Source organism: Protopterus annectens, chromosome 16.part0, assembly GCF_019279795.1.
Source record: "Protopterus annectens isolate FY-2018-M chromosome 16.part0, PAN1.0, whole genome shotgun sequence".
Classification (NCBI taxonomy): domain Eukaryota; kingdom Metazoa; phylum Chordata; order Ceratodontiformes; family Protopteridae; genus Protopterus; species Protopterus annectens.
Genome location: NC_056750.1, coordinates 174,469,304 through 174,481,372, shown reverse-complemented (window position 1 = coordinate 174,481,372; position 12,069 = coordinate 174,469,304). Strand labels below are relative to the sequence as shown.

At 43.4% G+C, this 12,069-nt stretch overlaps 1 protein-coding gene across 4 annotated transcripts in view; it reads left to right on the top strand.

Annotated features, from left to right (window-relative positions):
• The window catches only part of ACIN1 (apoptotic chromatin condensation inducer 1), a 405,577-nt gene that overhangs the window by 125,017 nt on the left and 268,491 nt on the right, over positions 1 to 12,069 (top strand). The window lies entirely within an intron of this gene.

Below are 12,069 nucleotides of genomic sequence, written 5' to 3'. Positions count from 1 at the left end.
GAGTTGCATGTGTGAGAACACAGCATGTCAAAACTCACTTCGCTGAAAGTAGGATCTGAAGTAATGAACCCCACATTTAAACATCAAAAGTGTAGCAGCAGCAATATGCTGAAGTTGAGCAAGGTCTGCACTGCTAATGTATTTATGGTGCTTAAAACTGTGCTCTGGTTTCTTGCTTGTATCAGCATTCAGCTTTGTAAGTAGTTGTACTAACCTAAGAGCAGGTCAGTTGGGAAATTGTACGTGTGTAGTGGCAAAAAGAAAGATTACCTCTGTCTTGTTTCAAGTCATCTTTTCTTATGTCTGGCGTAGCTTTCCCTTCTCAAGTGTTTTCACTCTTGGCAAGTAATTGTTTTACTTTTAACAGGATTGAGCTGATGCTCACTATACAGGGCTTTAACACTTGCTACGTTAGTGCTTTCTTAAAAGAAGACCACACACGCACACAATCATGATTAACAGTGTAATTGTCTTTGGTAATGTTTTGCTTAAAGGTGTTATAGCTTTATATGTCGTACTAATTGCTGATAGTAATGTTAGTGCGGGTTTGTCCCCTCTTACTGCATACCATTTGAGTGCAGACATGGATGTAACTGAAACCAAGGATGTCAACCCAAGCTGCTCTTAACATGTGCTTATATAGTGGCCTTGGAGTGAGAGGTTCTGCCACTGGACGGAAGGAAATGAACAGCTATAGGGGATTTTCCTTCCTTTTTTTGGGAAGAGGGATGATGTAGGGTTTCCCATTCCCACTGCAGTAACACTTCCTAGTTATAAGTGGAAGAACTGCAACAGAGGATTTCTGGAATGCCCCCCCACACATACACACATTCAGTAGGCTTCTTTTTTAATCACGCAAGCCATAGACTTATCAATAGAAAAGAAAAAAATGTTCACTTTTTTACATGCTTTATGTATTAGTATACATGCTTTAACAGTTGCATTTACTCCCAACAGGCTTGTGCAGAAAGTAAGTTGGCTGACTTTGGAAAACCTAAGTATACATTTAGTTTTGGATCACAATATCGCACTACTTTCTAACTAAAGATGTTTCTGAGGGGTGCAAACTCTCTTCTAAAATATTTTTACGTGTTCAGCTGTAGGGCTTTTCGGCTGCATTTTAAAATATCAGCCTTTTTGGCAGCAGGTTCAAATCTCAGCAGATCTAGGAAAGGACCAGTGTTCATATAATGGGCTAACAGTAGTCCGTTGCATTTATTGGTGCTTTTGAATAAGACCTAGAATGCAATGCATTTGTAAATACTTTAAGATGCTGTATATACTTTTCTGATGGGAATAAAAAAAATCCAAACATCTGTGTAACCAGTACAAAAGGTTGTTTTGAATGGAAAGAGACTGTGTGTGGCATTATGGCTGAATTTTGTGTAATGCAACACCCGGGGTGTGGGATTCAGTACTGACCTCTCGTCACGGTTTGGAGTTTGCATGTGCTGCCTTTGTATGGATTTTCTGTGGGCACTTCAGATGAATCCAACATCCCAAAGTCATACATGTTGATTCATTTCCTACTTTATTTAGATAGATAAACACATACGTGTGGGTGTGTCTGTCATATATGGATCTATGGCTTATTGTTGAGCACACTAGTTGTCGAGTGTGCATGTGTTGAACCCACAAGTTGTATGTGTGAACGCCTGTTGAAAATAGCAACTGATGTAGTAACCCCACATCTAAACCACTGTGTGTAATAGCAACAGCATGCTCAAAGTTGCTGAGTCATTGAATGGAGTGTACTTTGTCACCTATCCCAGTACATGGTGTCCACAGCAGAAATGTGAAAATTGGTAGCATAAAGTACCATCAGATCCCATACAAAAACAATGCAGTTGTGTTAGGGCTGAAATGAAAATGCTTACATCTTTAATTTGATGTCACAACAGAATGAAATGCAACATAAAGTGATCAAGTACACTTTAGGCTTGCAGCTATAGTTTTAAATTTAAAATGATCGCTGTAAAGAAGGAATCCACATAAGATTGAATGTTACCCAACACTCATTTAAAGCAGACATCTGTCTTCATTTGCTTGTGTTCTAGGGTGATTGCAGCATTCCTGCGGATAGACTTGAAGTAGTCTATTTTGCTGTATAACTAATAAGTTTATGATGCAGAATAGATGCACTGCACATCTAAACATGGTTGTGTCTCTGTCTCTCTCTCTCTCCTTTGAGTTTTGAGTGCTTGGTAAGCATACAGCACTCAAATTGGAGACATTTCACACTACAGTGCAATAGGCATCTGGGATTTATTATTCCCCTAGTCGCATTCTGGGTTTACCCAAAATGTAAACCATCTCAAAATAATGTAACAAAGCAGCCAGCAGTCTTTAAGATAATTCAGAACTGAAATGTAGGAACGCCATCATAAACCTCTGAGAAGTTTAAGAATGCCAAAGCAAGCCATTTGGTTTCACAGACTACCAAGACTGTGCAGAACAGCTGAATAGTCGTGATAAACAAAGGGTTCGGATCTTGCACCATGTTTTTCACTTTCCTTTGCACAACACACTGACCATTTATTTTAGTGCTCTTTAAAGTAACTGGCTCAAAGTCGGTCAGTACAAACCTTTCAGTAGCTGATGACAGCTAGAAACTGTCTATCAAGTCACTTACACACTCCCGCAGTACATTATAGGCCTTAAAAGTCTGACTTCAGTGCATAAATGAATGGAGCAGGTTTGACTTCGGTGCATACGTGAATGGAGCAGGTTTTGTCATACCACAATTTGTCACAAAGCCATGTACTGTGTCCGGTCACCCGCAGATAGCACCATTAGTTAGGAAAGTACCATCAGTCATCTAAATTGTCCCTCTAAACCAGTCCGCTAGATGGGCATATATACTAAAAACCTCAACTGTTAAAACTAGCGCTACTTCCATAAAACTCTTTACTGCAAATACTCTTACTTTTCCAGGGTGCAGCATCAGTGACCACCTTTCATCTTCCACCAGCAGACTTATAACCCTTCATCTTCCACCAGCAGACTTGTTTATTCCTGAGGCAGTTGACCCTGTGCACACAACTGCAGTGAGAGTGCCATTTCTGTGTACATCCCTGCCATAATGTCCTCCACAACTACATATGACAACTCATGAGACACTGTAGCTCTCAACCTTAGATCTGCTGTAGCTTCATACCTCCCCACTTTACAGGGGTCAGATAAGTGCTGGTATTCTGATATTTTCTGCAGTAACTTGCCACCACATGCAACTGACAATTTCAATGGCCTATCCTCTACATTTACCGCTCCAATTCATTCCACACACTCAGTATGTTTTATTACCTTTATTAGTGCTTACATGTGTAACCATCAGTTAATACACTGTAACTTGAAACAACTTCAACTAACCGCCTGTATGCTAGAGTTTTAATAAATTTTAGGCACTTATTGTCAGACGATGTGCAGTAGGTATTTAAAGGAGAAAAAGAAAACTAAGACATCCTATATTAGTTAATGGAAAAGATTTTCTAGTTGGTGCTAAATTAAGAGCCAGTATCCTTTTAATGCTAGCATCTTATGTCAGTTTTTATTCTGTCCTCAGCCTGTGGGTTTGGTTCCAGTTCTCAGAACTGACTCAGCTGCTACAACAGCGCGTGGGCATCGAAAATTCTTGAGGTCATCCATTACCCACAGTGCACATATATCCGTTACCTCAGATCTCATTTGCTGCTTTGCATGTTGCATGGTTCCATTCACTCTCCAGCCAGATAAGTGAAATAATATATTTTTCCTACACTTTCTTCAATTTCTTCACCGTTTTTCATAAACAAGTCTTTATCCTTCTATTTTCGAATGTAGCAGTATTTTTCTATACTTTTAGTATTGGTTCTCCTTTACCGTTCTGTTTCTTACTTTTCCATTTCCTCTACATAGTGTAGTTCTCGAATGTCATCATTGATATTCCTTCTTTACTTCTCCCCTTTCCTTTTCAGAAAAAGGTTACTTTTCGCCCTTTCTTCCTCCGCTCGTCTCTCCTTACTTCGTTGTTGAGTGCATGTGCGGGTGCATGGTATTTTCAGCATGGCAGAGAAGGACAAAGACCTGGTGGGTTTCAAACACTGTGAGAAGTGTGGTCATAAAATTTTTTACTCTGACACGCATTCTCTAAGTGTGTTTATTTGAGCACCCTCCTCCTTGCGGATTGTGCCATCTGCCACTCCTTCAGTCACAGAGCTCTGGTGGAGAGAGAAAATTGGTACTGAAAGTCCTGCTTCCCACATCTTTTGGGGAGGCCATTTCTGCAATGACTTCATTATCAAAGGGAAAATCTAAAAGTAAATCAGACCTTCCTAGTCCTTCCTGATGTTCTTTGTGTTTCACTGTTAGTCATCACACTTGGGTTATCTGCCTGCAGGTAGCCCTCAGTCGGCCCAAATACCAGAGTCTTCGATTTCTGCGTCTGATGCTGTTTGCCTCATCCATGACGTCAAGTCGTCAGGGGTATGAAACATGTAGCCAACGCCATAACATCAGCTTGTCTTGACATGCAGGAACCCGAAGCAGTTCACAAGTGCCGGTCGGCAGCTACATGAATTTTTCGTTTTTCAAGTTTCAAACCTGAAGTCTTCTAAAGCTAAGTACCCTGTTGGGGATCCTTCTTTCTTGCTCTAACCGATGTCAGCAAAAGTTAACAATTGTCTTGCATGTGGAAAGCAAATACCTCACAGAGATTTTCATTCTTACTGCGTCACCTGTTTAGGCCCAAACCACGACGTCCCTCGCTTTCGGTTTTGGGCCTTGTTCAATGCCTGAACTATTCGTTGGGCTATTTTTGTCTCTTAGTTCTTTCGCTCTCGATGTTCTTCGTGTTTCACTGTTGCAGACATTACATTTGGGTTATCTGCTTGCAGGTAGCCCTTAGTCTGCCTGATTATCACAGTCTTGGGTCCTGCGTCGGTTGCTGTCTCATCTTCCATGACGTCGGGTAGTCAGGGGTATAAAGCATGCAGCAGACACCATTACACCAGTCTTTCTTGCTGTGCGGTGCCCGAAGCAGAAGTAGTTAGCCAAGTGCTGGTCGACCGACTCCTGAAATTTTCGTTCCAGAACCGAAGTCTTCAAAAAAGCTAAGTACCCCGTTGGGGATCCTTTTTCTTGCTCTAAATCGATGGCAGTAAAAGTTAACAATTGTATTACTTGTGGAAAGCAAATACCTCATAAAGATTTTCATTCGTACTGCATTCCTTGCTTAGGCCCAGACCACAACATCCCTCGCTGTCAGTTTTGTGCCTTATTCAATCCTCGGAACTATTCGTCATCGGTTAATTTTCGCATCAAACTATTTCGGTACTCTGTTCAGTTATCCAGAAATGGCTTCGGTAAGCCATCCAACTACCGACATTCCAAAAAAACATGAAGATGAAGACAGAGACTGACCGCGTAGGTCCAAAGTTGCCGATGACGCTTCTGTTAAGCTAGTCGCCAGTATGCCGATACTCAGTGAGGCACTTTCACAGCCCCTGGTACCCACAACTTCATATTCGCAGGCCTCTACTGAGACCCATTCGGAGTCCGGTATGCCACGAGATGCTTCTTCGACTATGGAACCTGCAGATTTTTCTGCCTTGGATGGGTCCGGAGCTGCTGTGCAGGCACCGGCTTCTTAGGGTGTATTCAGGCCTACTGACTTGCATATCAAACGGACGCCATCTTCTTCTTCAAGAAAACTCGATCCACGCCTAGAAAACCGACGCCCAGACCGCATGGTCAGGCCCATATGCCTAAAAAACAAGTAAGAATGGCTGAAGACCTTATTACTTTAATTAGGGGAAGCCAGCCTTCTCCCTCTAAGAGACCTAGAACTGATTTTCCTTCTGATTCTTCTGATCAGGATTCTGAAAATGTTCTTCATATTTCAATGTTGCAGTCATCACATTAGGGTAATCTACTTGCAGTAGCCCTCAGTCGGCCTAATTATCAAAGTCTTGGGTCCTGCGTTGGTTACTGTCTCATCTTCCATGATGTCAGGTAGTCAGGGGTATAAAGCATGCAGCTGACGCCATTACATCAGTCTTTTTTGCCGTGCAGTGCCTGAAGCAGAAGCAGTTCGCAAGTGCCAGTGGGCCGACTCCTGAAATTTTTGTTTTCGAGTTTCAGAACCGAAGTCTTCAACTAAAGCTAAGTACCCCATTGGGGAAACTTTTTCTTGCTCTAAACCGATGTCAGTAAAAGTCAATAATTGTATTTCTTGTGGAAAGCAAATACCTCGTAAATATTTTCATTCGTACTGTATTCCTTGCCTAAGCCCTGACCACGACGTACCTCGCTGTCGGTTTTGTCTCTTATTTAAACAACTAACTGTTCATCGTCGGTATATTTGCACTTCTAAATATTTCGGTGCTCGGTTCAATTATCCAGGTATGTCTTCGGTAAGCAATCAGACTACCGACATTCCAAAAAAAACGCAAAGATAAAGACAGAGACAGGCCGCCTAGGTCCAAAGCTACCTACAATGCTTCTCCTAAGCTAGTCGCCAGTTTGCCAGTTCTCAGTGAGGTGCTTTCGCAGCCCCTGATACCCACTACTTCAGATTTTCAGGCCTCTACTGAGATGCATTCGGAGTCCGGTATGCCGCGAGATGCTTCAACTGTGGAACCTGCGGATGTTTCTACCTTGGATGGGTCCGGAGCCGCTGTGCAGGCACCGGCTTCTGAGGGAGTATTCAAGCCTACTGACTTGCATATTAAACAGACGCCATCTTCTTCTTCAAGGCCTAAAACTCGTACCATGCCTAGAAAACAGATGCCCAAACCGCATGGTCAGGCCTCTATGCCTAAAAAACAAATAAGAATGGCTGAAGACCTTATTACTTTAATCGGGACCTAGGACTGAATTTGCTTATGATACTTCTGATCAGGATTCTGAAATTTCTGTTTCCTCTGATGGACCAGGATTTATCCTTATCTGCCTATGAGGATTCTGATGCAGAAGACTCTATTCCCTCTGCTTCCCCTCCAGAGGATTTCTCTTTTTGTGAAACTTTGCATACTCTTAGGGAGCATTTTCGCTGGGAAAGCCAGGCTTACTCTAATTCTAAAAAAGAGGCTTGGGGATTTCTTACTCCTGCCCCAACACAGGCATTTAGCTATCCCCCCTGTACTGGACATTGGTTGATGATGCCTTTTCAGAACCTAGCTTCGCCCCTGACTCTCTACCTCCTGCTCCCAGAAAGCCTGATAGATATTACAGGATTCCAGACTCTCACAGGATTCCAGACTCTCACAAGTTCCTTTTTAAAAATCCTACTGCGGATCCTGAGATAATTTCACAGGGACCCAGGGGCATTAGGGCTACTACTGCCAAAAATCCTACCCCCTCTGGCGCTGGTGATATGGGGTAAGAATTCTGCAACCTTGGCCATTAGGGCCTTAAACTGACAGTTTCATTTGTTAAAGTATCAGCAGCATATTATTGGATTGCTTAAACAGAAAATAATGTTGATTCCTGACTCTGCTGAAAATAAGGATTTACAGGATTTAATGTGAACCTGGCAGCATGGCTAATTGCTTGACCTCTCCATTACCATCCCTCAGTAAACAAGTGTTGGATGTCATTTTGGAGGCAAGGAGGCGTAGTACTAGAAAATCTTATGCTGAAAAATAGAAAATATTCTGTTCCTGGAACCAAACTCAAGGGATGGGCATAGCAGCACCCAGTTTACATCAGACTCTTCAATATTTAACTGAGATGCTTCACAAGGACCTTTCTTTTTCCTCCATCAAAATTCATGCCTCAGCCATTTCAGCTCATTACTAGACAGAACCATCCCTAGTCTCTTATCCACTGCTCAAGCAGTTCCTCTGTGGGGCCAAAAACTTAAGACCACCCAGGACAAGCCCCAATTCCAGCATGGGACCTTAACTTTGTATTGCAAAAACTCACTGTACCTCCTTTTGAGCCAGCTGCAAGTGCAGAATTAAAATTCCTTTCTTGGAAAACATCCTTCCTTTTAGCAATCACTTCAGCAAGAAGGGTATTTGAATTACAGGCCATTATGGCAGTGGAGCCTTTCATCATCTTTCATGTGGACAGGGTGTCCTTGAGGACCAACACCTCATTCATGCCCAAGGTGGTATCCAGTGTGGCTCTTAATGAGTCCATTCATTTGCCAACCTTCTTTTCTAATCCACAGAACAAAGGGGAACGGATGCTGCACTCCTCAGATGTGCACAGACAACTTAGATTTTACTGGACAGGACTAAACCTCAAAGGAAATCTGAACAACTGCTGGTGGCATTTGCTGCAGGGGCAGAGGAGAAGGCCATTTCAAAGCAAGCCATTTCTAAATGGAGAGGCCATTGCATTCATTTCTGCTAAAAGCTCCATGGAAAAACATATCCCACAGGGGATCCAGACCACCCTCAACCAGGACTTCATCTACCTCTACAGCCTTTCTCAGAGGTGTCCCTACCAGGGACATCTTAGAAGCTGCTACCTGGAGTTATGTACATACTTTCACCAAGCATTACCATTTGCCTATTTTCTCTAAATCCAGAGCTGGTTTTGCCACTGCAGTCTTGCAGGGACTTATAGCTCCTCCTAATGCCATCTAAATTCCTCCTTCCATCCTTAGCTTTAGGAATCTACCCAAATGTGATGACTGCAATAGTGAAAGATGAAGAACATAGTGCAGTTGTGTACACTTGCCATAAATGTAGATGTTAGAGTGTATTCACTGTTGCAGTCCTGGTTACCCTCCCTCCAGCCCCCTGACTTCTTTTGGCTATACCTCTATTCTCCTTTACTATGCTTAAAAGCTTTTTGATGTATTTGCTTTTTTGTTGGAGGTATAACCTCGCATATTTATATTTAATTGCTTCCCATTGGGGGGCACCTGACATCTGGGGCAAGAAAAACTGATGTAATGGTGTCGGCTGCATGCTTTATATCCCTGACTACCTGACATCATGGAAGATAAGACAGCAACTGACCCAGGACCCAAGACTTTGATAATCAGGCCGAGGGCTACTGCAAGCAGATAACCTTAATGTGATGACTGCAACAGTGAATGCACTCTAACATCTACATTTTTGGTAAGTGTACACAACTGTACTTTTCTGCTTCTTCTGATGACTAGGATTTGCCGCCCTCTACCTATGAGGATTCCGATGCAGAAGACTTCATTCCCTCTACTTCCCCTCCAGAAGATTTCTCTTTTGAGGAAACTTTGCATACTCTTAGGGAGCATTTCCTCTAGGAAAGCCAGGATTACTCTGACTCAAAAAAAGAGGCTTAGGGATTTCTTACTCCTGCCTCAACACAGGCCTTTAGCTGTACCTCCTGTACTGGACATTGTAGATGATGCCTTTTTGGCCTGGCCCCAGACACTTTACCTCCAGCTCCCAGGAAACCCGACAGATGTTGGAGTACCCGACTCTCACAAGTTCCTCTTTAAGAATCCTACTGCGGATCCAGAGACCATTTCACAGGGACCCAAAGGCATTAAGGCTACTACTGCCAAAAAACCTTACCCCCTCTGATGGCGATTCCAGGGCCCTGGACAGATTGGGTAAGAAGGTATACACTTCTGCTACTTTGGCCATTAGGGCCTTAAACTGCCAGTTTCATATGTTAAAGTATTAGCAGCACATTATTGGATTAAACAGAAAATTATGTTGATTTCTGACTGTGCTGAAAATAAAGAATTACAGGATTTAATGCATTCTGCTGAACAAGTTGGTAAACGTACTTTGCAATGTGGTTTTGACTCCTTAGAGGCATCTTGCAGGGCTGCTGTCACTGGGTCTTTACTTAGAAGGCATGCTTGGCTTAAAGAGCAAACTTTGCCAAATCATGTTAAAGCTAAATTACTGGATGCTCCCTTAAACCAAGACCATCTGTTTGGCAACAAAACAGAAGTACTTAAAAAGATGGAGGAAAAAGCTAAATCTATGCAAACTGTTAAAGATTTCCTGCGAGTACAGCCTCCCAGATTTAGTAGGCATTGGCCTTCTAAGAATTGGTCCTGTCCTGTTTCCAGGCCTTCAGTCCAAACCCAGGACCAGCAGACCACCCAGGTTTCAGTCTTAAGGTACGCACAGGCCTATGCAGTGGGGGGCTCCCACTTCCAAAGCTGGAAGTAGTAAGACCCCCCCCCCCCATGGTAAACTGTCACAGTGACTTACTTAGACCTTCCAAGCCCTGCTCACCAGACTGCTCCTTTAGGGGGAAAGTTTACCCTTCATGCAAAAAAATGAACTCATTACTCGAGTCAAATGGGTTTTAAATATAGTTTCCCAAGGATACAGATTCCACTTTCACACCTTAACAACCCCAAGCGATTTGCCAGACCTACTCCCAAATCAGTGGGCAGAGGCTCAACAGCAGGTTCTCTCTCTCAGTATCAGGGCTATTCAACCTGTCCCAGAAGAGGAATGGGGACAAGGCATTTACTCAGGATTTTTCCTGCTACCCAGAAAAGACAACTCCTGGAGTCCTATCCTGGACCTGTCCATCTTGAACACCTTTTTGGAAATCCCAAAATTCAAAATGCTAACTCTTCAACTGCTTCCCATGATAGGCAAAAATGCCTGGTTGGCAACATTGGATTTAAAGGAAAATCACTTGCACATTCCAATAAGGGAATTTTGCCGAAAATACCTAGGATTCAGAGCAGGCCACTTGCACGATCAGTTCTCTGCACTGCCCTTTGGCTTATTTACTGTGCCCAGGGTATTCACAAAGTGCCTAGCTCCAGTCATTGCATTCTGCAGGCAAAGAAATATTCAAATATACCCATAACTAGACAGTTGTCTAATTCAGGCAGAAAGCCAGGACATACTATAAAATCATTTGGCATTTGTAAAGAAACTGCTAACCTCACTGGGGTACACCATGTATGAAAAGAAATCACACCTAGTAACCTGCCAACAAATTGTATTCCTGGGAGCAAACACAAGTTTATTTGACCGCCTACTTCAAACTACTGGCCACAAAGACCCAGCTATCTGCAAGGAAAATTCTGCAAGCCCCTGGAGTTCATGGCCTCTTGCATTCTACTAATTCCATATGCAAGACTGCATATGAGGAAACTTCACTGGAATCTAAAAAGCCTATGGTGCCAACATTCTCAAGACCTGGAATCCATGATTCCTATCATTCCTTGCATAAAGACTGTTTCTTTGGTGGGCAGAGGCCTGCCACCAAAACAAGGGACTGCCATTCACTCTACCCCCTGCCACCCAAACACTAACAGACTCATCAGACAATGCATGGGGGGGGGGTGCTCACTTTGCAGGGCAGTGCATCCAGGGCAAATGGAACCAGGGTCAAATGCACCTGCATATCAATCAAAAAGAAATGTTAGCTGTACAGAATTCCTTGACAGCCTTCAGGGACCAGATTCTTCCAGGACAATTATTGGTAAAGACTGACAACACCACTGTTGTGGTACATAAACAAACAGGGGGAACCCACTCATACCTGTCTGCAGACTAGCCATGGCTCTTTGGAACACAGCCTTGAACTACCAAGTGCACCTGCAAGCTCAATTCCTGCCAGGCAAGCTAAATACACTGGCAGACGACCTAAGCAGAAACCTCATGGACCCACACGAGTGGAAACTGGAGCCAAAGATATTCAACATTTTGAGAAACAAATGGGGGAAGCCCAGAGATAGACCGGTTTGCCTCCACTCAGAACTACCAGTTGGACAAATTCTGCACAAGGACTCATCACAGACAGGCTTGGAAAGTGGATGCCCTGTCCTTCACCTGGGAAAGCCTCTCAGTTTATGCCTTTCCCTCTCTGCCTCTCCTCTCGAAAGTTCTACTAAAGATCAAACAGGCAAACCAAGGACAATACTTTTTGCACCAGACTGGCTGTGCCAACAGTGGTACCCCCTCTTGCGCAGTATGTCACTGCTGGAATCATGGCACCTGCCTCAAATCCCTTTCCTACTGTCCCAACAGGAGGGCCAGATTCTGCACCCCCCCCCCCCAGCTTCAAACCCTGAGCCTGGCTAATTACCCGTGTCCTCCTTTACCATCTCTCAGCAAGCAAGTGCTGCATGTCATTTGGAGGCAAGGAGGCCTAGTACTAGAAAATCCT